At 52.1% G+C, this 25,276-nt stretch overlaps 1 protein-coding gene and 1 long non-coding RNA gene across 4 annotated transcripts in view; one reads left to right on the top strand and one right to left on the bottom strand.

Annotated features, from left to right (window-relative positions):
- TMEM51 (transmembrane protein 51) overlaps positions 1–21,561 on the bottom strand; it is a 49,852-nt gene extending 28,291 nt beyond the window's left edge. For 2 of the 3 annotated variants that reach the window (XM_012763036.3, XM_075994249.1), the window contains exon 1: positions 21,350–21,561. The gene's annotated coding sequence lies outside the window, so the exon portion shown is untranslated. Of the gene's footprint in view, positions 1–18,961; positions 19,603–21,349 lie in introns of those variants that run through there. The other variant, XM_075994238.1, reaches the window with a different exon arrangement.
- On the top strand, positions 3,241–11,088 carry LOC142861920 (uncharacterized). Its single transcript, XR_012913038.1, has 3 exons — positions 3,241–3,329; positions 10,623–10,769; positions 11,001–11,088. It is a non-coding gene; the product is annotated as an uncharacterized LOC142861920 (long non-coding RNA).
- Positions 21,562–25,276: the final 3,715 nt, after the last annotated feature.

The raw sequence follows: 25,276 nt of genomic DNA, 5'->3' as shown, positions 1-25,276 counted from the left end.
GTGAGGCTAACGTATGTCCTGTTTGTCAGCCACTGTAACCAACCTGGAACACGGATAGGGCTAAGGAAACAAAATCAGAAACCTAGGCTGCAACTGTGCATCACATCAAAAACCTGAACTTAAAATCCCAATAAATGAAGGGACTATTTATTAGAAGAGCATTTTCCCCAATTACAGAAAGTCTCAGGCCTCAGTTTCCCCACCTGTAAAGTAAGAAGTTGGGCAGGACCACATTATCCCAAAGGTTCTTCTAGCACTGAAATTCTCAGATTTCATGAGTTCATCTCAGTTCGAGAGTCTGCCCGGCTCACAAGGATAGCAGTTTTTAGAGAGTTCTTTGAAGAAAAGAAAGAATATCACAAAGGACAGAGGAATAAGGTTTTAGGCCACTTGGCAGTAACCTTCAGCATGGAGTGGGAACAGAACAGATCTGGCAAAACAAACAGATTCCTTCTTCCATGCCAGCCACAGTGCTCCTAAGTGCTGAGCGTTTCCCAAGCACCACCTCCCGGGTGAGACGGTTTGCAGAAAGTTGGTGTGTATGCACCGAACAAAGTCTGCACGATCGTGCCAACTGGTAACGGCGGTTATCTCTGGGGGGTGGGGGTGGGGAGGGCTGTATTTCTGACTTTCTGTACTTCTGCACCAGGGTTTCTCCACTTTGGCACTACTGACATCTTGGACCAGATAATTCTTCGTTGTGGGGCGGTGTCTTTTGCATCATAGGTGTTTAACAGCATCTCTGGTCTCTCTGCCTGCTAGATACCAGTAAGCATCTCCCCGGTTGGAGCAGGCACCCAAAAATGTCTCCAGACATTGCCAAATGTCATCCACGAGGGCACAATCAACCCTACTTGAGAAGAACTATTCTATATTATCAGCTTAAAAAAATTAAAGGAAGCACATATGCTGATGTATATTCAGATTATGAAGGATATCTGTATTTAACAGCTTAGCAAGCGTGGTCAATTTTACCTACCCAGAGATAGCGAATCCACCTACCTCCTTCTTCTTCCATCACTGCTACCTTTGTCCAAGCCATGGTCACCTGGAAACTGTTCCCTGCTGCCACCCTTGCCCCACAAGTCTTCTCCACACAGCAGCCAAAATGAGCTTCTAGAAGCATCTTCAGTTGTGGCACTCTCTGCCTGGTTTCCTACTACCCTGAGGATAAACCCAAACTCCAAACTTGCCTTCAAGGAGCTCTGCCTTCTGCACCCGGCTCTGCCCTCTGCCTTCTCCTGGTCCCCGGCTACGCACAGTGCAGTCCCTGCACCAGCAGCCTCGGCAGCCCTGAGAGCCGGCGAGAAAAGTGGACACTCTGGACCACCCCGGGCTTGCTGCCCCTCATCGGTGGCTCCTTCACATCTGTCCCTTAAATGTGACCTCCACAGTGAGGCTTTCCAAGCCAGACATTTGCAAGGAGGTCCCATATAACTCCCTATCTCAGCGCCCTACTGGTTTGGGATTTCACTTTGATCACAACTCATGATCGTCTTGTCTGTCTATGCTGTTTGCTGCCCGTCTCCCTCCCGACATCCCGCATCCCAGGTGTAAGCGCGGTGAGGGCAGGTGCCGGGCAGGGGGTGCCAGGCCCCCAGAAGGCACCCAGCAAATGTTACTGAAATGAATGCTAGCCGCATACATTGCACCTTACTATGTGGCAGTCAGCTCCTTCACAAGCACCATCTCGCTTATCGCTCATGCACCCACGAGGTGAGACAGGTCCCATGTGTGATAGCCTCCACTTTATGGATGGGGAGACAGAGGCACAGCGACAGGAGGTTTCGTAGCTGGCAGAGGAGGGCGCCTGGGCCCGGGCGGGAGAGTGATCTCGCGATTAAGCCAAGGCGCACATCACGCACAAGAGGGAAGCCAGACACTGAAAAGCATTTCCCAGTGAGCGCTTCTACCAAGTAAAGCATTCTGCTGCTGGGGAATAATTATCCCTTCACGCGCCGTTTTGGTAAATTACATCTTGTATTCAGAGTCTGTTGGAGTGAGGTCTGCAAATCCATACGCTCCCCAAGACTGTTGCCATAAACCATTTCACCTCCAGACAGAAAACAAGTCCACAGGGAAGACGCGGGGGCCACTCAGTTAAGGAACAGTTGATATTTCTGTGCCCTCTGTCGGGCCGGCCTTCCCTCCTCATGGCCACCAGTACATAATCCTTCACCTTTGAGGACCTGGTACTTTCCTTCTTCAGCCCTTCCTTCCTACCTGTCCTCTCCCTCCCTCCAAGCGGCTTTATCTCCCTGAATTTAATCCTCAGGACAATCCTTTAGACAGGGAACACGGGGCCTAGATTTTGCAAATGAAGAACTTGAAGCTCAGAGAGGTGAAACAGTCTGCACAAGGTCACACAGCCGCCTGGCGTGAGACCCAGAGCTTGAACAATTCCACTCAGACTGGTCCTGGCGTGCTGGCAGTCACGTGAGCCAATGCTACCCGGGTGTGTCCTGTGTGACAGATGCCTGCTATGACCCTGGCCGCCGGATCTCACAACAGTCCCATAAGGTGGGAGCCGTAGTTGTGCCCAGTTTACAGGCAAGGAAACGGAGACTCGGAGAGGAAGAGTGACACACTGTCAGGGTCGCACAGCCGAGAAGGGGGCAGGGATCTGACTCCAGGAGAGTCACTCTGTGATGTGCTGCCGGTCTGCCTTCGGGCCTAGGGCGGTCACACGCTTTCAATTTATAACGCAGGCGGCTGGACGTCACAGTTTGACGGCTCGCCTTTTATTTTTGTTTTCAGCCCAGAGGAAACAGAGCAGCCTGAGAACCCGCGCCGCGCTTCCCAAGACGCAGGCCAAAAACAAATAAATAAAACAAGCACACAAAATAAACCAACGAAAGGCTTGTTTGTTCACCTTGGGCCGCGTCTGCACCCTCCCGCCCGAGAGCCGGGTCAGCGCCCGGGCGGCCCACCGTTCGCTTAGACGCGACACGAACCGTAAAACCGGACGGCCGGGAACCTCGGCCTGAGAACGTGGCTTTGGGCTTTTAAAACGAGAGAAGCTAAGAGACGGTTTAATTTTAGACCTCAAGGTTCCCTGGATGTGGTTCAAAAAGGCTTTTAGCTGTACCTGTTGCCACAGGCCACCTGGAGACTGCCCTGTCACTTCCCCAAAGGCAGGAAGGACAGCTTCTCATCCTGCTGCACCCGGAGCCCCGCCCAGCTCAGTCGCAGAGGAATGAGGGAGGTTGGGGACCTCGCAGATGACAGCAAGTATCAGCTGACGAGGATGACGGCTCCCGGCGAGCTCGGCGCCGTTCTGTGTGCCTTGCCCCTGTTGGCTCATTGCACCCTCCCAGCAGCCTTTGAAGGTTAGTATTAGCACTCCCGTTTTAAAACTGGGGAAACTGAGGCACGAGGCAGCTAGGTAACTTGTCCGAGGCCCCACAGCTGGTGGAAGAGGGATTTGAAATCACTTTTGGAACCAGCACACACCGCCTCCCTGAAGAAGGATGGGCCTCTCACTCAACCAGCGATGGACTGTCACTCGGGTCCACAGGGGTCATCTGCACTGACCCCAGCCCCACAGAGCCGACAGCAGCGTGGCGAGGCAGGAGTGGCAGCTTCCAAGGTTCAACTCCAGCTCCTCCATTTTCTAGCTGTGTGACCTTGGGCGAGGGACTTGACATCTCTGAGCCCCAGTTTTTGCTTTGGCATATAAGGATAGCACCCTGCCCATAGGATGATTGTGCAGATTGAATTAGATAATAGTAATAGCCAGCCTTTACTAAGTGCTCTCTATGCTGCAGGCACTGAGAGGGAGGAAGCATTGCCATCTTCTTCATTATACAGATGAGGAGCTGAGCCTCAGAGAGGTTCAGTCACTTGCACAAAGACACACAGCCAATGATGGAGACGCCGGGGACTCTGAGCACAGTGCAGCCTCTCGTAGAATTAAGTGTCTATGGCACAAGGGCCCCTCAACGCACAGCCCTAACCATCACTGCCTGGAGAGCAGCCAGGGAGACAGAACCCAGAGGGGGCCCGGCCGGTTCCGCCCGAGGCCCAGCGCCTGGCGGACGTCTGCAGCCCTGTGAGCGAGTCCTGCTCTCTCTGTTCCCAGCACGGCGGGCCCTGTGATGCCCGGCACACGGCCAGGACCTGCCCGGTGACTGAAGGCGCTTTGTCCCTGGCTTAGCGCCGGTCTCGCCGAGGATCAGGAGGCAGCCCTGGGGCCAGACTTTGACCCCAATTAAGTTTATGCTTAAAAACCAGACTAACAGTAAGTGCTCGACATCTGCAGAGACTCAACTGTCCTGGCCAGAAGGGACTTTGGCAATCAGCGGCTGGCAGTGCCCACCCCAGGCTGGCCCCAGCGCTGTCTGGGCGTTTGTTGAGAACGGGCACGGTCCACGCCCGAGGCCTGCTGGCTCTGAGTTCCGGGCCTGGGGTGGAACGTCTGCTCTTTGACTCAAGATAGAGTTTATACACGGCAAAAGGCGCCGGGCTTAGCGTGCAGCTGGATGACTTCTGACAGTGTACACCCATGCAACTACTGCCCAGATCGAGACATAAGACACTGCCGTGACCCCAGGAAGTTCCCACGTCACGTGCCTTTCTTCGGTCCCTTGTTCTGCTTCCTGTCACGACGGGTTCGTTTCGCCTGTATCAGAAGCTGCTATAAATGGAACTGCAGTGTGTGCCCTGCCTTTGCTTGTCCATGGTGTCGCCCGTGTGCACAGTTCCTTTCCTTCCCGGACCTGCCGAGTAGCAGCCTGTGTGTGGACAGGTCTCGGTTTATCTGTGCACCTGCCGGCGGGCACCTGGGCGGTTTCCTCCTTGGGGCTGTTACACGCAGAGCTGCTGGGAACATCTGTGTCCCACTCTGCGTGGCAGCTGTTCCCCTTCCTCCGATAAGTGCCCGGGAGTGGGAGTTCGGGGGTCACGGGCAGACGTATTTATTTTCACCATCTCTTGAGGTGCCGCAGCTGCCCATGGGGGGTGGGATTCCCCATTCTGCTCCCTCCTGAGCCGGCTGCCCTGGTGAGAGGGCCCTGGAGGTTACCAGACCTGCTCTGGGTCACAGAGGGACCGTTTTCCTGACACATGGCCCCTGAGTCGCTTCACATCTTGATTCACATTTAGCTTTGAGAGCTGAACCGACTCTGGGTGGTCTGTTCTGACTAACGTCTTCTGTTCATACCAGGGTTAAAAGCCCATGGAGGAAACACAGAGTTCTGGCTGCTGAGACTTCAACCAGGTTCCACGCCTCCCTTTGCCCTGTAGTCTACAGACTGAATGCACCCATAAATGATATCACTCACAGTCCTTCCTCTAAACCCCACCGGGGACCTCCAGGGTGGCAATGCCCATTTAGCAGAGGCAGAGAGCAAGGTGGTTAGAGTCAGCGGTGATAAGAATTCAGATCTGTCTGGGTGGCCTTACGCAAGTTCCTTTACCTTTCTGAGCCTCAATTTCCTCATCTGTAAAATGGGCACCTCACCAGCACTACCTTGTGATATGGGAGCATGTGAGGTGTATAAAAGGAGGTGGCAATGGTAGTCTGAGCAGCAGATGGGGGTGAGGATACAAAGGGAACAGTAACATGAGACCCTGCTGTTATCCAAGGACCCCTACCTTATGGAGGTAGGGCAGGAGGTAGGCAGGTACGGAGGTAGGGATTCTTGCGCCCCACTAGAGACTTACAGAATCAGAATCTGGGGTGGATCCAAGATCTGATTTTTTTGAGGCAGAGTCTCACTCTGTTGCCCGGTCTACAGTATCGTGGCGTCAGCCTAGCTCACAGCAACCTCAAACTCCTGGGCTCCAGCAATACTCCTGCCTCAGTCTCCCGAGTAGCTGGGACTACAGGCATGCGTACCCATACCAGCTAGTTTTTATATTTTTAGTAGAGACAGGGAATCCCTCTTGCTCAGGTAAGAACTCCTGGCCTCAAGCAATCCTCCCACCTAGGCCTCCCAGAGTGCTAGGATTACATGTGTGAGCCACCCACAGGCCGCCTTCCAGGTCTGCCCCAGGAATTCCCGTCCCTACTCACCTAGCCAGGCCTGGCTACACACGTCTCCAGCCACGCGGACCTCATGCGGCACGGTGGGTCAACTCAGCAAAGTTCTAATACCTTTGCAAGGCAGGCGTTATTGAGCCAGGGCTGAAAGTTCTGGTTCTGCTTAGGAGGTCCTAGGTTTGACTCCCAGCTGCGTCACTTCCTTGTTGGTGGGATGAACCTGAGTGTGTTATTTCAGCTGGGCCATAAAAAGGGTTTAATAAGAAGTAGTGTCTCTCTAATGGAGTTGCCAGAAGGAATCAGCAGCTAGTGTGGTAGGGCATTTAACACAATGCCAGGTGACAGGTCAGGACTGCTCCAGTGCCGGGACTTTATCCTGCTTCCTCTGTAGGTTGAGGGGGGGAGGTGGTGACTACTGCCAATCTGGGAAATATCCTACAACGTATGCTAAGGCTCTAACACCAGTTGCCTCCCACCAGGGTGCAAATCAGGCAATCTTAAGAAAAAAAAATTTTTTTAACATAAAATGCTTAACAGAAGCACAGAGAGGGTCCTAGAGAGGACACTCCTGTTTTTGCTTGCTTTGGAAATAACAGCTTCTTTAAAAGCACAGTTCAAAGTTAATGCTCTAGGCTGGGCATGATGGCTCATGTCTATAATCCCAGCACTTTGGGAAGCCAAGGTAGGAGGATCGTTTGAGCCCAAGAGTTTAACACCAGCCTGGACAACATAGTGAGACCCTCGTCTCTAAAGAAAACAAAACAAAACAAAAACTAGCCAGGCGTGGTCTTATGTGTCTATAGTCCCAGCTACTTGGGAGGCTGAGGCAGGAGGATGGCTTGAGCCCAGGAATTTGAGGCTGCAGTGAGCTATGATGATGCCACTGTGCTCTAGCCCAGGTGACAGAGCAAAACTCTATCTCAAAAAGTTAACACTCCCTTTCCTTATCAGATAGCCTGGTGCTGGAGGCACTGTTTTGACATCCCGAGGAGCAGGTATTATGAAACCTTTCAGCTTGCTTTCTTGGAAAAGTAGCTTATTCTAGCAATGCTGACCACAACCATGGCACCGAATGCCAAGATGACAGACCCCAAAAGAAAGACAACTGTGGACATGTTTGGCATGTGGTGTAAACTTCAAAGATTCCAGGTTTAAGCAAGGGTGTTTTTAGATAAAGCAGGGCTGGAAGTTGGAAAGGTCTTGGCAGAAGATTTTTTCTTTTTTTTAAGATGGAGTTTGTGAAGTTTGCCTAAATAAAAAATAAACCAATGATATTTATATAAAACAATGCCTGGAATGTGAACTGAAATGCAGAAAAGCAAGTCTAGTTTTCATGATGTCAGGAAAACAACTTAAGATCGAAATCTGGGTAAGGCCCAGGTTACCAAGAAGAAGAGACTGTGGGCCCATCTCACCTACTCCCTAGGCATGTTTAGGCACAGTTATTAGCTGGATTAAGCACAGTAACACTTCATGTGCCAGAAGTCTGGTGCACACTCTGTGTCATTCGGTCCCTACCACCCTCCATGGGGAAGGAGGCATTGCGCCTATTTTACAGATGAGTACCGTTTTCCCTGTTATCCACAGGGGATACATTCTGAGACCCCCAGTGGATGCCCAAAACCAGTACTGCCCGGACAGTACTGAACCCTGTGAATACTATGGTTTTGATCTGATGACCTAGATGGCTCCAAAGTGACTAAGGGGCAGGTAGCATCTATGCTGTGGGTCTGCTGGACAAAGGGTGGATTCACATCCCGGGCAGCATACAGTAGGGCAGTGTGAGATTTCATCACACTTCTCAGACTGGCACACAATTTAAAACTTAGAAATTGTAGCCCAGGCGTGGTGGCTCACGCCTGTAATCCTAGCACTCTGGGAGGCTGAGGCAGGAGGATTGCTTGAGGTCAGGAGTTCGAAACCAGCCTGAGCAAGAGCAAGACCCTGTCTCTACTGAAAATAGAAAGAAATTAATTGGCCAACTAATATACGTAGAAAAAAAAATTAGCCAGGCATGGTGGCGCAAGCCTGTAGTCCCAGCTACTCAGGAGGCTGAGGCAGGAGGACTGCTGGAGCCCAGGAGTTTGAGGTTGCTGTGAGCTAGGCTGATGCCACGGCACTCACTCTAGCCTGGGCAACAGAGTGAGACTCTGTCTCAAAAAAAAAAAAAAAAAAAAAAGGAAATTGTTATTTCTGGAATTTTCCATTAAAACTTTTCAGATCAAAGTTGACCATGGGTATCCTGAAGCCACAGAAAGCGAAATGGCAGACAAGGGGTGGGGGAAACTCCTGTAAATCGTATCACATCAGAAAGGGTAAGTCACTTGCCCAAGATCACAAAGGCGATACGTAGTGGAAGCAGAATTCTAACCCACGTCCATCTGGCCCCAGAGCTCACTTTCTTCTCCACGTATCAGAAGTTTCAGACTTGGCTGGAGAGCTGACTCACCTAGACAGCTTGCTAAAAATCCAGGCTCCTGGGTGCCACTGCTGGACGGAGTCCCACCTGGCAGGCCTGGGCTGGGCCTGGGCATCTGGGTCTATTAGGTTCCCTAAGGGGTTCTGATCCAACTGACGGTCTGAGCAGGGGGTTTCTGGGACGGGCCACATCTGTGCCTGCCAGAAGGTCCTATGGTCGAGAGTTGGGGAGCCCCCAGCAGAGCCCCAGAAGCCACATGTGGGCTCAGGGCGGTGGTTCTGTGGCAGGGACTGACTCCTCTCTTGTGGCCGGCAGTTCACGCTGTGGCAGCTCGGGTAAGCTGGAACTGCTTCTCCCAGAATCCTCTCCCCTGGCTGTTCTTCCCATCGTCCACTCTGTCCTGCAGGCCTTTTGACTAAGGCAGTGGATCCAGGAGTGGTCCCGACCCCCAGCATCAGCATCGCCCAGGAGCAGGTTAGAAATGCAAGTCCTCGGGCCCCACGCCAGACCTACTGAATCGGAAACTGGGGGGCGGGCAGCAATCTGCGTTTTAACAACGCCCCCCCCCCAACACACACACAACCCAGAGGAAGCTACACACAATCCAGAGGATGCTACACACAACCCAGAGGATGCTAACACAAGCTGCTGAAGTCTGAGAACCACAGTTCTGGGAAAAGACAGAGGTGAAGGGTTACGTAACACCGTGAACATGCTTAATGCCATTGAGTTGTATACTTAAAAATAGTTAAAAAAAAAAAAAAATACTAGGCCAGGTGCGGTGGCTCACGCCTGTAATCCTAGCTCTCTGGGAGGCCGAGGCGGGCGGATCGCTCGAGGTCAGGAGTTCAAAACCAGCCTGAGCAAGAGCGAGACCTCGTCTCTACTATAAATAGAAAGAAATTAATTGGCCAACTAACATATATAGAAAAAATTAGCCGGGCATGGTGGCGCATGCCTGTAGTCCCAGCTCCTCGGGAGGCTGAGGCAGGAGGATCGCTTGAGCCCAGGAGTTTGAGGTTGCTGTGAGCTAGGCTGATGCCATGGCACTCACTCTAGCCTGGGCAACAAAGTGAGACTCTGTGTCAAAAAAAAACAAAACTGAGAAGCCACATACAAAAGGTCACATGTTGTACGATTCCATTTACATGAAATGTGCAGAGAGACATCGGTGGTTAATGGTAGCGGGGCGTGGGGGACGGACCATGGAGGTCACTGCTTAATGGGTACAGGGTTTCTTATTGGGGGGAGTAATAAAATGCTTTGGAACTGGATAGAGGTGGTGGCTGTACAACACTGTGAATGTACTAAATGACACTGTTCAGCGTAAAATGGTTAACGCTATGTTGTGTGGATTTCTTGTATCTGTGAGCCGTGGCATTTATTGGGGCACCATGCTAAGGCTTCACAAACACAGTGTCATTTCATCCTCACCCCAACCCCGGGAGGTTGGCATTATTATCCTTCCCATTTAATAGATGTGGAGCCCAGGCAGTCTGACTGTAGAATCTATGCTTTTAACCAATATGCCATTATGCCCAGAACAAATAGTTATTTCTTTGTGCAGAAGACAGAAACCAGGCGTGAGCCAGAGCAGCCCTGGCTGATGCTTAAGTCTCCCGGTCACTTGGCTTCACCCTGCCCTGAGTCAGAGGGCGGTGGGGGGGGGCAGGTGGCAGTGGAGGGGGGAGACTGGCTTGCTCATGGGTCATAATCCCAGGCATTCTGAGATAAACCCCCCTGCCTACCAGATGTAGTTGGTTTGCATTTGGTGTGAACTTATCATAATGGAAAGACTTTCAAAAATAATTACGACGGTAAACAATACCAAAAAGATATATTGAGCATGTACTATGTGCTAAGTACTTTTTATAGTTTTATCTTCACAGAATCCTAAAACTATTATTGTCTTCCCATTTGGAGAAATTAAGCAATGGCCCGAGGTCACTGAGGTCATCAGGGCTAGGATTTGAACTTAAATCTGTTACTTAAATACAAAATAATACATCTTCCTCCGTAGGAAATTTAGAAAGTACAGGTTAGAAAAGAGAGAGAGAATAAAAATATTTTGTAATTCATTGGCAATAATCATTGGAAACATTATAGTAAATATTCTTCAAATGTTTATTCTTTATATATTTTTCGAAACGAAAAACGGACAGGCTTTGTAATCTGTCTTTTTACACTAGCAGAGTAGGACCGTCTTTCTATGTCTTTCAGAGTCTTCTCCGTCACCGCCACTTTGAATGGCCATGTGGTGTTCCCCTGTGTGAATGTCCCACAGCTGATTTTCCAGAACTTTACACTGGACGTTTGGGTTGTTAACACAAGAAGACATTTCCACTGGGAAAAAGCCATTTTAACCAGGTTGGTAAAATTTATCAAAACCTCCTCCCTGCAGTGAGCAGCAACAGGGGACAGCCGGCTCTGGAGGGTGGACATTTGCTAGCAAAGACCCCAGCGCCAGGCAACAACATAGCTGATTTATTGGGGCAGGGGAGGGGCAGGCTCTCAATTTTATGTGCTGAACCTACCCGAACATTCTCACCTAAAGACAAAGCAAAAATGTCTCTCCGATTTACCCATCTCACCCCTTAGAACGAAGAGCTTGAGTCCTTGGCAACGAGGAGGAGCAAAGGTTCTCACCATAGTGTGATGGTTGAGAATGCAGACTGTGGAACCACACTGGCTGGGTTCGAATCCCAGCTCCACCGCCGACCAGCTGTGGGGCCCTGTCAATCAGCTCACCAAACCCCTGGAGAGGAAGTGCTCAAGACGGAAGAAGCCTGGGTCCCTGTGTGACTGCGTGGAGTCAAAACCCTGCCTTCCTCACCCAACACATGAAACTGTGACCAGAGTGTCTTAAGCCCCTGAGATATGGGACCATTTGCACAGTAGCTAGTGTGCTCCTGCCTCAGTTTCCCCATCTGTCATAGAACTCTCTGAACATGAAATGACTTACTCTAGGCTAGGGTGACGGGAAAGCTTGGTTGTTCCCCCTCAACCATCAAGGATGCAGAAACATCTGTGACTTTTATCACCAACCGGACATGGCTCTGCTTCCCAGGAATTTCACTAAACTCTTCTTGAACATTTTTCATCCTGAAACCCTCTTGTAGGAAGCAAGTTTGTGTACTCCTCTCCGTAAGAAGTTACAGTAACTCACTCATCCAGGGCAAGAGAATACACATGTTCTAAAGCTGCCAACATACTTCCTCACACGCGACGAGTCAGTACAAACACACAGGCGGGGCGAAGAACCCAACGAACTTCACCTCTCTTGGCCCGGCCAGGCACAGTTCCTCTCGGCCCACGACAAAACCGTGGAATCAATGGCTCCGCCAGCTTGCAACCATAAAACTAAGGACCAACAATACGTAAATTTGGAACTTACGTATTCTGATTGACAACTAATTACACATGTATCCCAGCTAATTACGCATCTATCTAGCAATTATCTATAAAAGATTGCTTCTCATAACTACTAGCTGTGGTTCTTGCTTTTTTTGTTTGTTTGTTTTTTTGGTGCATAGAACCCTTTGAGAATCTGATGACGGCTACTGACCTGCCACAGAAAAATGCTGAGATAGAATGTTCCACATGCAATGTCAGGTGGTTTGTGGGTCCTTAAAGGTGACTGAGGACCCTGATGTGAGTTATGACAAGTTTAAAATTACTCAATAATTTCATAATGATCCTGACATTTATTGCTTTGATTACCAGGAGAACATCTAAAAGCAGGATATAAAAGCATCACTCTATGCAGAGACTATTTCTGGACGTGTAGATTAAATATGAGAAATTGTGAATGGAGGCTGCCTCCGGTATAAGGCACTGGGGGGGGCTGGAATGAGAGGAGGATTCATACTTTTTCATTGGATATCCTTCTGCAGTTTATTTATTTTTTTTCCATGTGCATGCATTACTTTCCTAATTAAAGAAAGAGTTAAGTAAAAGTCATTTCAGTGAAGAATTATACACGACCCATTGTTGCCTGCGTGTCTGCCTACCCAGCAGGGTGGGTCCCACATCAGCCGGCACAAGGCAAAGCATCAGTCCAGGAGAGATGAGGAATCATGTCTACTGGGTCTTCAACACAGGTCATTAAAAGTTCCAAATGGGAGGGGAGGGTGAATATTGTTTCTTGTGTGTGTGTGTGTGTGTGTGTGTGTGCGCTTTCTGGCCAGCAGCATTCCTTCTTTGCCCCATTTCTCAGCCCCAACATTCCACTTTCCCTTACTGACTTGAGAAGCTCCTGTCGTTCAGAAAACCACCCCTTGTCTGCCATGTGCTGCCAACACTCCCTCCACGTACCATCTGAATGCATCCAAGTTTTAAAATTTTAGGAGTCTAATCTATTGATCATGTTCAATAATTTCTTTTATAATTTTACCTCTTACTGTCACGCTGAAAGAGCCCCTTTCTGAAAGGGGCTGTAGGAACTTCACATAGGGGAAACGTGGCGGTCACCACCTTACCCCAGAGATCGAGGCTGACACAGAGAGTCCTGTTGATAGTATTAAATCAAGCCAGGATGCGACCGAGAAAGACACTTCGCCCCTGTGGGCCTCTTTCCCAAGCCCAAGGCTCTGTCCAGTCATGAGAAGCCATCAGAAAAACCCGAATTCAGGGACATTCTACAAAATACTGACCAGTGCCCTTCAAAGCTCTTAAGGTCATGAAATTCAAGGAAATACTGAGAAACTATCGCAGACTGGGAGAGACTAAGGAGACAGGTGGTATCTTGGATTGGATCTGGGAGAAGGAAGACAGCAGTGGGAGAACTGGTGAGATCCAAATGAAGCCTGTAGCTTAGTGAGCAGTGGCGTTAATGTCTTAGCTTCGATAAGGTACAGGATGGTTATGTAAGATGCCAACACGAGGGCAAACTGGGTGAATGGTGTCTGGAAACTTTCCGAACTATCTTTGCAACTTACGTTATTCCCAAATAAAACATTTTATTTTTTAAAAAAAAGTCCTGGCTTGGACTGTTGCTGGACACATCATCGGTTTCTAATTTTGCTACTATTATTTTAAAAAAAAAAACAACAGTGTTGAAACTAACTCCTTACCTTGTTTCCTCAGTATAAAATCCTGGAATTGAAGTTATTATATTTTTTAAAGCTTTTGGGCAGTCTAGGAAGAAAAGCAGAAAGAACAAGAAGGAAAAAAGCCAGCAAAGTCCCTGGCTGGGGCGGGGTAGGCGGGGGTAACAGGAGGATGGTGGACGGTGGTTCCAGGTGACTGATACCGTGGGGGAGGGGCGGGTGTCGCGGGTGGGGGAGGGGCGAGGCAGCAGTCTTTGAGCTTTGACAGCAAAGGAGCTTAGCTTAGACTAGATCCTGCAGGCAGTGGGGACGCACTAAAGATTTTAGTTCAGTGCAGGACACGGTTATTGATTTGTTATCTTACTTGTTTGTTTCCTAGTTTTTCGACTCCTCTCTGCTGCTCTGAAAGGTATAAGCTCCACGAGGGCGGGGACCACATCTCTCTTGCACCCCACACTGTTTCCCCCCAAAGCCTAGAAGAACGCCTGGCCTGTGCACAGAACTCAACGAGTATGGCTGAATGAATATCCGAGGCTTGTTTCCAAAATGACTTTTTTCCCCCAAAGTTTTTTACTGTGATAAAATATACATAACATAAAATGTACCACCTTAGCCACTTCTAAGCGTACAGTTCAGTGGCATTCAGTTCATTCATAGTGTGCCACCGTCACAGACCAACTTTCACCTCAAAGAACGGAAACTCTGCACCCATTAAACACCAACTCCCCCCCCCCCCCCGCCCCCAGCCCCTGGCAACCACCATTCTACTTTCTGTCTCTATGATTTTCACTATTCTGGTTTCCTCAAGTAAGTAGAATCAATCGTAGTGTTTTTCCTTCTGTGGCTGTTCATTTCACTTAGCATAGTGACCTCAAGGCTCATCCATGCTGTAGCAGGTGTCAGCATTTCTTTCCTTTAAGGCTGAATAATATTCCATTGCGTGGATGTACCACATTTTGTTTATCTACTCATCCATCAGTGGGCATCTCGGTTGCTTCCACATTTTAGCTATCGTGAATAATGCTGCCATGAACGTGGGCGTACAAACAGCTCCTCAATTCCCTTGAGTATATACCCAGAAGTAGAATTGCTGGATCCTATGGTAATTCTATTTTAACTTTTTGAGGAACTGCCATACCCAAAATGACTTTTAAGAAGAAATTATATAAAAGGTTTTCTCCTACCCCTGCCCTATACATCTGGTATCAGCTCTTGTGAATTAAGCTCTCTTATACCTCAGGGCCTTTGCACAGGCTACTGCTTTGGCCCAGGACACCTACTGCTGCTTAACTTCCACTCCCCTTTCAGATTTCATCTCAGACTTCACTCTTCCTGAAATTTCTTCCCAACTCTCAAGTTAGGGTTAACCCCCCTCCTTCACAGCCCTGGGCTCCCTCATCCCTTGTTGGGGGGACAGTTATGGCACATTCACTGCTGGCTCCCCCACGGGGGCCCTTGTTTGTCCCCAGTGCCTGGCGCAGTGTGTGTATCATGTACCAGAACATTTCCGTGTTGAGCCGCAGAAGACTTCCCTTGAAACAGGAGAATCTGCATCTGTCACTGTTTGAAAACAACAATTACCCAAAGGCATTTCCAGTGCGTAATTGCTACCCTCCAAAGTGTAGTTAATGAAGCTATAATATGTGAAGTTTCTTAGGATAACTTAGGAAAGTTTTACTTACAGTTGGTTTTCTGTTTTTCTGTTTTTATCATGTGCCCCCACCTAATATCAACAAGCCACGCCCACACCCTGCCCAACAGGAGCCGGCCTGTGCACCCAGGGACCTATTTAAGGGGAAGGCAAGTAACTTCTCCTTCTCTCTCTCCAGGCCAGATGTGAAGAGGAAAACATGGCAAAGACTTAAAATTCACCAAGATTCAGAGCCACCTGGTTCTACATCTTGAACAGAGGACATGGCAGAACCTTCTGGCGACATCCAGAACTGTATATCCTGTGAGATCGTGAGCTTAGAGAAAGGAACTTGCCCACTGCAGTGAGTTCTCGTCCTGTTCTACCAGGGTTTGTTGGGTGACCTTGGGCCCTTTGTCTCCAGGGCCTCTCAGGCCAGGAGACAGGCCCCGGAAGCTTCCATTGTAAAGTTCTGGGGCATTACAAAAAGAAGGAACAGGCCTGGGCGAGGTGGCTCATGCCTGTAATCCTAGCACTCTGGGAGGCCGAGGCAGGTGGATTGCTCAAGGTCAGGAGTTCGAAACCAGCCTGAGCAAGATCGAGGCCCCGTCTCTACTATAAATAGAAAGAAATTAATTGGCCAACTAATATATATAGAAAAAATTAGCCGGGCATGGTGGCACATGCCTGTAGTCCCAGCTACTTGGGAGGCTGAGGCAGCAGGATTGCTTGAGCCCAGGAGTTTGAGGTTGCTGTGAGCTAGGCTGACGCCACAGCACTCATTCTAGCCTGGGCAACAAAGTAAGACTCTGTCTCATAAAAAAAAAAAAAAAAAAAAGAAGGAGCAGTGCCTAAACAGGGTGGCAGCAATGGGATGTCTTTGAAATGCAGGTGTCGAACAGACTAATGTTTTACGCACCTCACCCATAGAGAGGGGGTTGCTGGCACCACAGTGACAGGCTTTATGGTAAACGTTCATCTCTAAGCGCACACGGCAGCGTGGCCCACAGGGCACACGGGCTGCACGGCAGTTGTGGGTTTGGGGCCAGCTGCGCTAACACTGGCTTCAGGGCTTCACCTGGAGAGGTGTCACAGGTCTGCATTCGGAGACCCTCGTCAGTGTCAGGTTTGAGTGCCACCTAGTCCCTGCAAGGGCCTTTGTATTTTGTGGCCTAAGTTGCTTCTTCTCAGAATGGAGGTGGCTAGATTAACAATGGCTTCCAACTTTCTGTTTCATTTTTAAAGTCGCAGAATCTTTTTAACGGGGTCTTTCGCACGCGTCGCATCTGGAATGTGTATACGCGAAGCTTCTGTCTGCCCGGCCCTGCCTCCTGCCACCCAGCTCTGTCCCAGCAGGGCCCTGAGTTGCTTCTGGAACCCGTCCCAGGAATCCCAGCGTTCCCAGGATCACAGTATAAAAACCAGTGGACTGGAGCCACGTTGCCCAAGGTTCGTACCATGCAATTAGGAATACATTTTATCTGGTGACTCACGACATACCCACAGACAGATAACTAAAAAGTTTTGCTATGGAATACTTTTCACAACAGAAAACACACTTTATTTTCTAGTCTACTTTCTTCTATTTCACTTTTAAGAAACCAGTGGAAAACCACTCAAGTGATGTAAAATCCTGCTAAGAAGTTGCTGTCCATAGTCTGTAAACATTAACTTAGCAAATCTCCAAGATCGCTACTAGTACTCCCAGTACTGAAAATGTATTATGGCATTCACGAAGCTGTGATCCCATTAGAGGGTGCGACACCCCACCCCAGGAGATCCCGTCCCCAGGGTGGGGTGACCCACCTGAATCACCTAACTAGGAAACACATTCTCTCGACATCTTTGCCATGGACACCTGTTCTCCAAGAGGCAGGGCTTGGAGACGAGCAAGACAAACACCCAGTGCCTAATCCCGGGGAGATTTGGAGCCAGGGGTGGTGACGGGTGGGGTGGGGGCACTAGGCTGGGTCAAAACAAGCACAGCAACAAATCGGAAGAAACAAAGCTCTCTCCGTCCCTCTGTGTGAACTCTGAGTCACACCCATCCTACCCAGATATCAGATGGCTTCCATTTCTAAGAGTCCGGTGAGAATTAGTTTTTGCTTTAGATTTTGTAAATACAGTCCTTACCCAAACACCCACAGTGATGCAGAAAAATGACCCCCTGAAGCCCCGACAGTGGTGAGCAAGAAACTTCTTATGCGCTTCGCATAGCGTTACAGGATGTTGGCCGGGGGAGTGCCCGGGCTGAGCCAACCCCAAAGGCTGGCCTCCTAAGTACCTGCTAGCCATCATCAGGTGGTGGTGGCACGTGAGAGCAGCAGGTTAGAACCCGCAAGAAAACATTGTCACATGAGGATAATGCACATTGCGATGATGAAGAAAAACCAAGACATGAAACAGCAAACAAGCAAACAAAAAACTTGAATAAAACTTCACAATATTGGCAGCAGTGGCCAGCATGTGTGACGTCATCCTCCTAAGTTTTTTTTTTTTTTTACAATGAACGTGTTCTTCTTTTGTTGTCTGGGGAAGAAAACAACTTTAAAAGCCCGTCCATCCAGAGGCACATCACGAAGTCTGGCTAAGGGAGTGCCAAGTAAACACGGCCGCTAGCTCACTCCCGACGTCCACGCCAGTTTGAACCGACAGGACCCGAAAATGTCAAGACACACTCCTCGACGTGCACCCCTTATCTGCCAGGGCCCTCAGCCTTCACTCCTCCCGGACCTGCCACTGCCACTGCGGATGCCCCCAAAATGCCTGGCGGTGTGGACCAGTGCAGAGAGACGGAGGATCTTGGACAGGGAGAATGCTCTGTTTTTGTTTTCCAAGAATCATCCTCAAAATCATTCAAGACAGAATCGGGAACTTCAGGGTCTAGTCCTGGCTCTGATCTCAGCCAAGTCTCCTCCCTTGCCTGGGCCTCAGTCTCCCCGTTTGTCAAATAAGCAGATTGGACTTTCGGATGGCTAAGGTCCCTTCTGGCCCCAATAGTCTAAGGCAACCAGCATCCAGGTTCAAGGGCTGCCGAGTCTGACAGATCTAGGGCAAGAGAGAATGAGGTGACTCTAGGTTGCTTGGCCCAAGCAAACAACACAGATAGAAGGTGAGGGCCCCCCAGCAGCGGGGAGCTGAGGGGAGGGTCAGCAGAGACCCTCAGAGGCTGTCTCCGGCCGGTGGCTTGCAGCTGTCTGAGATGGGCAGGGCAGCCTGAAGCAGAGAAAACCAAACAAGTGGCCTGTTTCTTCCAAACAAGCGGCCTGTTTCTTCAGGGAGCAAGAGGTCCCAGGAGGGATGGCCGTGGCTCAACCCAGGAGAAAGGAGAAAAAAACATTCCCACACTAGGCTGGGCTACCTGTCCAGGATGGGGAGGAGCAAGACTCTGTGAAGCTGCTAGAAAGACTGAGATGTTGAGAAACCACCAAACCTGGGGCCCAAAAAAGCCGTAGACCTGCATGTGGCCAGGCTTTCTGGGATAATGTAAAGGACCCCAGAGCGGAGTCTGGAGGGCTGGGTTCCAGGCCCAGTTCTGCTGCTGATCTGCTGGGTGTCCCTGGGCCAGTCCTTTCCCCTCTCTGAGTTTCTTGTGTCAAATGAGGATGGTGGCTCTGATGACCAAAAGGTCCCTTCCACCTGAGACATTCCTCCTGTCACCTCCAAGCCAAGGGAGACTTATAACATTGGGGGGGGGGCACTCACATGGCTTTCAATTGCAGGAAGTCCTGCAAGCTTCAGAGCAGAGACAACAAAAGTGAAAGCAAAAGTCAGCAGCCAGAAGCAGACCCTTGACCGCATCCCCAGTGAGAAAGCATCCGAGCTTCTGGAACTTTCCTGACACCTGCAGAGACAATGCTCCTCATTCCCTTGACTCTCACCTTAATTTGGAGCTGGAAGAAGAGAAGCCAAAAGCTAAAGCTCCTTGTGCTCTGGCCTCCTCCAGCCCAAGAGGTCTGCGGGGTCTACAGGCAGCCCTGCAGGGAGGAACCGTGAGCTAGCACAACAGGAGCAGCGTCCAGCTGCCCTCTGTGTCCGGCTTGGCTATTCCCCACACAGAGAAACCCCCAGGCCTTCTGACATCTGGAGCCAGAGAGCTGGAAGGCCACCGCTGGAGGGGCTTGGGTCCTGCCAAGAGCCCAGACACTCACTACCTCTGTCTGGTAGAAGAGAGGGCCGGCACTGTGGGCCTCACACGGAATCTCCGAACCTCAACCTTGACCCGTGGTCACATGTGAAGGCCACGTGTCAATTTCTGCCTCCTGCTTGGGCCACCCCATCCAGCTGCCCTCCCCACTGCCTCCACCAGCCGGCCGGCCGGCCTGCTCTCTCCCAGCAGTCTTCTCTAAGGCCCAGCCTCCAGGTAGCCAGAATTATCTTCTTAAAGTGTCGATCAGATCGGATGAGTCCTCTGCGTGGAGAACATGAATGAAACGTGCATCCCTCTTTGTCTTTCTTGTTCATCTGAGCACCTGGGACAGTGCCTGGCCCACAGGAGGTGTTCAGTCAACATCTGTCCAGTCTGGCTCATTCCAGACCCTCCACTCCCTGTACCTGCCCCCCCATCCTCCCACACACCCTCCCTCCACTGCCAGAGCACCTCCCCTGCCCCACCACACACCCATCGCATTCATATCTCTGTGCTCGTGCTTGGCTGTTCCATCTGCCCAGATGCCCTTCCTCCCCTGTCTACCGGACAGACTCCAATGCGCTGTTGAGTATTCCAGCATTCTCTTAGCAGGACCTCCTGAGTTTCTTTCTTTCTTCTGCTAAGTCCTGTGACATAACTTACTACAGAGTATTTGCTATGTGCTAGGTACACATACACCACGTTGTCTTAGGAAGTTATCAGCCCATTTTACAGATGAAGAAACTGAGGCTCAGAGAGGTCAGCTCACCCGGCCAGCGAGTGGTGTGGCCTGACTGTATCAACAACTCCCTGTGACGCTTGTCACTACTGTCTCTGCCTCCCTCACTAGGTTGGGAGCCCTGGGAGACCCCTATGCCCTGGATACCAGGGGCAGATCTGGCCCTGGGCGACGCCCCAGACACTCCGATCAGGGAACCACTATCAGCTTGGGATACCACGAGAAACAGATTCACCAGCAGCCCTGTCCCTTTCTCTTTCTTTGGTCTTTTCTCCCAGTCCGAGGGTAGGGACATATTTGGAAGGAAAGGGGTCCCCTCCCAATCCCTTGGCCCCATCAACTTAACTTGTGTGACAAGTCTCCAAAGTGTGAACGCCCTTCACAGGTCCCAGGGCCCATCTCTCCCTAGAGAGATAGAGAGATCCTCCAAGTAACCCATTCAAAGCGAAAGCCAGAAGCCAGCCCTGCAGGCGCAGTCCCTCCTCCTGCTGCCCCACCCCCACCGACCGGCCCCGCCCACCCTGGCCCGCACACCGGCTCCCGCAGGGGCTGGGGCCCCAGCGCCGACCACCCGCGCTGCCAGGAGGGACCCCGAGCCACACACGCAGTCACAGGCACTCAGAGCGCGGCACAGGGCGCTCCGCGGCTGCTCCGGGGGAGCCAAAGGGGTCCAGGTCTCCTGCCCCACCCCTGGTGGGGAACGATTTCTTTCTGAAAGTGAGCGTGTTGTAATTCAGAGCTGGCACGCCCTGGCCACTGTCCTCGCGTCCGTGCGCGACTTGAGATCTGATTTGGAGTCTTCTCTCCCCGAAGCCCAGTAACCTAACTTACTGCCGAGAGGTGCCCCACTGCGCCCTAGGGCGCTAGCACTCCCATTTTACAGATGAAGAAACCAAGGCTCCGGAAGGAAAAACTCAAGTTTCACCTCTCTTTGCTCACGTCTGATTCCTCACCCAAGCGTCTGCTTCTGCGGCGTAACACACGCACCCCTAAATCCCTAAAAAGCCTCGATTTCCAGGAAGGAGTAAGGGACAGGGAGGACAGCCCCAGAGTGGTTTCCTGGGACCCACTGGCAAGTCCGCTCACTCGGACCGGCGGAAGGTGCCCCTACCGAGGCCAAAGGTTCGAAACCCGCCGGGCGGGTGGCACCTGTCCCCGCCAACAGGGGGCCCCCAGGGCCGGCTGCCTACCCCGGCCCAGGCCCCTGGCCCCGCGCGGGGTGCAGCGTCCGGCACCGGCGGGGCGCGGCTGTAGAGGGCGCGGGGCGCCGAGTCCTCCGGGTGGCAGACCCAGGGCAGGACGCGCCCCGGCGCACGGACAGACGACCAGACGGCCTCGGCGCCCCTCCCCGGCCCTGGGGGAACCCACAGGACTGCGCGGGGCGCGGCGGCTCAGACTCACCCGGGAGGCGGCTGATCCCGCTCCGTCTCCGCCGGGCGGCCCGGGGCTGGGGGCTCCGCGAACCCCGCCGCCCCCGGGCTGCCTCCTCCGGGGCGCCGGGATCCGGGGAGTCTCGGAGAGGAGCGCGGTGGCGGAGAGGGCGAGCTGCCCGCTCCGGGACTGGGATGGGGACGCAGGAAGCGCGGCCTGGGAGCGCCGGCGCGCGGGAGGGAGGGACCGCGGGAGGGAGGGCGGCGCCGGCCGGGAGGGCCTCCAGCCGGGGAGGCGCCGCCCACCAGTCGACCCTCCCTCCGCGCCCTCTGCGCCACCCCCAGGCCTGGGGCACGGACCGACGCTGCGGGGGGCGGGTACCCACTCCCAGCGCGCGCCGCGGGAGCGGGCTGAGCGTGGGGGCTGGGGGCGGGGCCTACGTCCCCCGCGGACCCTCGCCTTACCCAGCTGGAGGAGCGGGGATGGGGGAAGGGAACAGAGCCCGGCCCCCGGCCCCTGGGGCCGGAGAATCGGGTGAGTGTTGGGGAGGGGCGGTTCTCAAGCCCGGCGTCCCGAGTATTTGGGGGTTAAGTGGAGCTGGCGGACGCCCCTCCGTCCCTGCCCCCGCGCGGCTGCAGCGCCGGCGGCCGCGCCCTCACCTGGCCCGACGCTCACCTCGCCTCCCTCCTGGGGAGGCCGCGCTTCCCCCTGCGCCCTTGGGCAGGTTCGGGCGCTGGGGCCCGCCCATGCCGCCCAGGACTGGTGCCCTGCTAGGCGAGTGATGGACGGAGGTAGGGAAGGAGGAAGCGAGTTTTTGAAAACTGAGTCAGTTCATGCCCTCGGCGCGGCTCCCCACCCTCTCCGGGGTCCCCCGGGCGCTCTCGGGGTCGCGCGCGAGCCCCGGCCCGGGTGGAGCCCGTTCGGGTTCCTGCGCTCTGGAGCGGAGCGGGCGCCCTGGCCGGGGGCTCGCCTGCTGAGGCTCGTGCCCAGCTTTGCCGAGAACTTTCCCAGCGAAGCGCCGCTGGCTGGCGTGTCCCGCCCCGCGGGTGGCAGGCGGGTGGCCGGCCGCTGCCAAGTCCTGGCCCCCGGGAGGGCGGACCCGCGCTCGGCCCGGGCGCCTCTTACCTGCGGCTCTGCCTCCGCCCTAGCCGGGCTTCGCCCTGGAGCCGCCGGCCGCGCTCCAGGTAGGGTGCGCCGGACTCCGGACACCGAGGGAAGAGCCCGCCCCGTCCCCTCGCGACCTTGGAATTTTGAATTCCAAGAGAGGTCAGGCCGGGGGCCCCTTCTCGGGTGAGTGTCCAGCACTTTGAAGTTAAAACCCTGAGAAGCCCGAACGGGGCTGGCTGGTGTCGGGGCAAGGAGCCGAGGGCGGAAGGCGCCTCCTGGCGGGAAGCCGCGGCCTGCGGGACAAAAATAGGCCGGCTGCGATGGAGATCGCTTCCAAAATGCGCATGCATGGGCATGCTGTGTCCACGCGTGCAACTACAGAGTTGTAACACGCAGGTATTTTTTCCCGTGGCTCTTTTTTTTTTTTTTTAACTTGCACAGGAACAGTTCAACAGGACCCTGGTGTTCACAAAAGGCAAATTTGGGGGTGGGAAGACATTTGAGGAAACAGTGTCTTTAACCATGACTATTACAGGAACTGTTAGTCCTCACCAGGCAAGGGGCGCCACCCACCTCCCCTGAACCATCTCATTTAATGCTCATAACAACCCCCGAGGCGGTTACCAGTTATGCCCACTTTGCAGAAGACAAAGCTGAGGCTTAAGGAGGCAAGGCCATGTGCCCAGTGTCACACAGCTGAACAGTATCAGGGTCTAGACCCAAGCTGATGGACTCCAGAGCTCGAGCTCTACCTGCTGTAGAACAATTCCTCTTCTGGTCTGCACATGCTCTCTGCCCTGCCTCCTTTGCCTGGCCCCCTGCAAGTGCTTAATAAATGTTTGCTGGATGAATGAATGAAAGCCCCAAATATTAATAATAACACACTATTTTAGCAAATGGGGAGACCCCTTTGTGTAAGCAGGGGTGACATGCTCCCGTTTGAGAGCTGCGTGTACTCATCCCAGAGTTTAGCTAAGGCATTTGGGAACTTTCCCAGGCTCCAAAGGAGTGACAGGAAACAGTCATGTAGTTCTCAGATAAGCCCAGGAATCTGGTTTTCATTTCACTCGGCAAGACCGAACCTTGGAGAGGCCTGGACCCAGGATGCTGATGTCAGAACCAAGGGCTGCCCTAGCTCCTAACCTGGAGGCGAGGAGCTCCAGTAGTTTTCCACGCCAGGATCATCCCAGACCTGCCCCCCTCTGCTGCAGACCCAAGCCTGCAGGCCCCGTCTATCTCTGAAAATCATCTTCAGAGTGTTCCTTTTAAGCAGGCTCGCCCTGGCTAATCTGGAGAGAGGCTGGAGAAATTCTCAGCCAGAGCTAAGCGGCAGGCAGAGCTGAAGAAACTGGACGGAGGAAGCATGTTTCTCTTTCCAGAGCCCTCTCCCTCTGCACGGTTAGTTTCTCTGAACCTTCTTCCCAGGTTCTCCATGTCCCATTGAGGAACCTGACACAAGTTAACTGCCAACTTATCCCTGACAGGGCCCTGATAGGTGTCCTTGGGGAAAAGATCCAAAGAAATGAATCTCAAATGGTGGAGTTTCTATTACCTGTTATCATAATAGGCAGTGGGGAGGAAGACAGTTACCATTTACTGAGCCCCATGTCTCAAATGCACTGCATGCATTGTGTTAATTTGATCCTCCCAATAGCCCTAGAAGGAAGACCCTATTGTTCCAGTTTTTCAGGTGAGGCTACTAAGACTCAGACACATTTTGCACCTGGATCTGCACTGAGGGTCTTTGCAAGGCCCTTGCTCGAAATCAGTATGCTGGAAACCCCCGTGTGATAGGCAGAATAATGGCTGCCCAAAGATGTTCACATCCTAATCCCCAGAACCTGTTGCCTTACATGGCAAAAGGACTTTGCAGACGGGATGGAGTTAAGGATTTTGAGATGGGAGGCTGTCCTGAAGTATCCTGGTGGGTCCAGTGTAGTCACAAGGGTTCTTACAAGAGGCAGGCAGGAGGGTCGGAGCCAGAGAAGATTTGGTGACAGAAGTAGAGGTCAGAATGATGCAGTTGCTGGAAAGGGGCCATCAGCCAAGGCACGTGGGCAGCCTCTAGGAACTGGAAAAGGAAAGGCATGGATTCTCGGCTAGAGCATCCCGAAGGAGCTCAGCTCTGCTGACACCTTAATTTTAGCCTACTGAGACCCATTTTGGACATCTGGCCTCCAGAACTTTAAGATAATAATTTGTATTGTTCTAAGCCATGAAGCTTATGATAATTTATTACAGCAGCAACAGGAAACTAATATATCCTGCAAACTCAGGCAGCATGTAGGCAGATGTTTATTTCAGCTGCCTTTTTGGCTGGCAGCCCCCTGTAAAGCTCTTCTCTTAAGAGGCACCATGAGCTAGCCTGCATCACGGATTTAGAAAGAAGGCAGGATTCCATCAGGTCTGTCTTTGGTTTCTGAATCCTCTGCCGATTGTCAGTTGTGTGACCTTGGGCAGTTGTCTTTTCGTCCCTGAGCCTCGGTTTCCTCATCTGTAAAAACAATGCTAATAATACCTACTTTGTAGGACTAATACAGGGTCGGGTGAACCAGTATATGACAAAATGCCTTGTAAATGACCCAGTGTTGTCCGAATATGAGTCCTGTAGGGCATTAGCCTGTCCAGTTTTGAAAGCCTGAATTTAAGAGGAGATTATGCTGTTCTGAGTATTCCCCCGGCATGCATTTGCATTCGCTGTAGCTGAGTGGGCAAGTAACTATGGTATTTCAAAATAGTAGACTGTCCCTGGCCTGTGCCAGACCCCCCAGTCTGTCATTTCCAGTCTTACCAATGAAAGTGAGGCTGGAAAAATCTACTTGTGGGAATATATATAGCCAGGCGTGGTGG

Source organism: Microcebus murinus, chromosome 2 (genome assembly GCF_040939455.1).
Source record: "Microcebus murinus isolate Inina chromosome 2, M.murinus_Inina_mat1.0, whole genome shotgun sequence".
NCBI classification, from domain to species: domain Eukaryota; kingdom Metazoa; phylum Chordata; class Mammalia; order Primates; family Cheirogaleidae; genus Microcebus; species Microcebus murinus.
The sequence above is the reverse complement of the archived record's forward strand: the minus strand, read 5'-3'. Positions and strand labels throughout refer to the sequence as shown.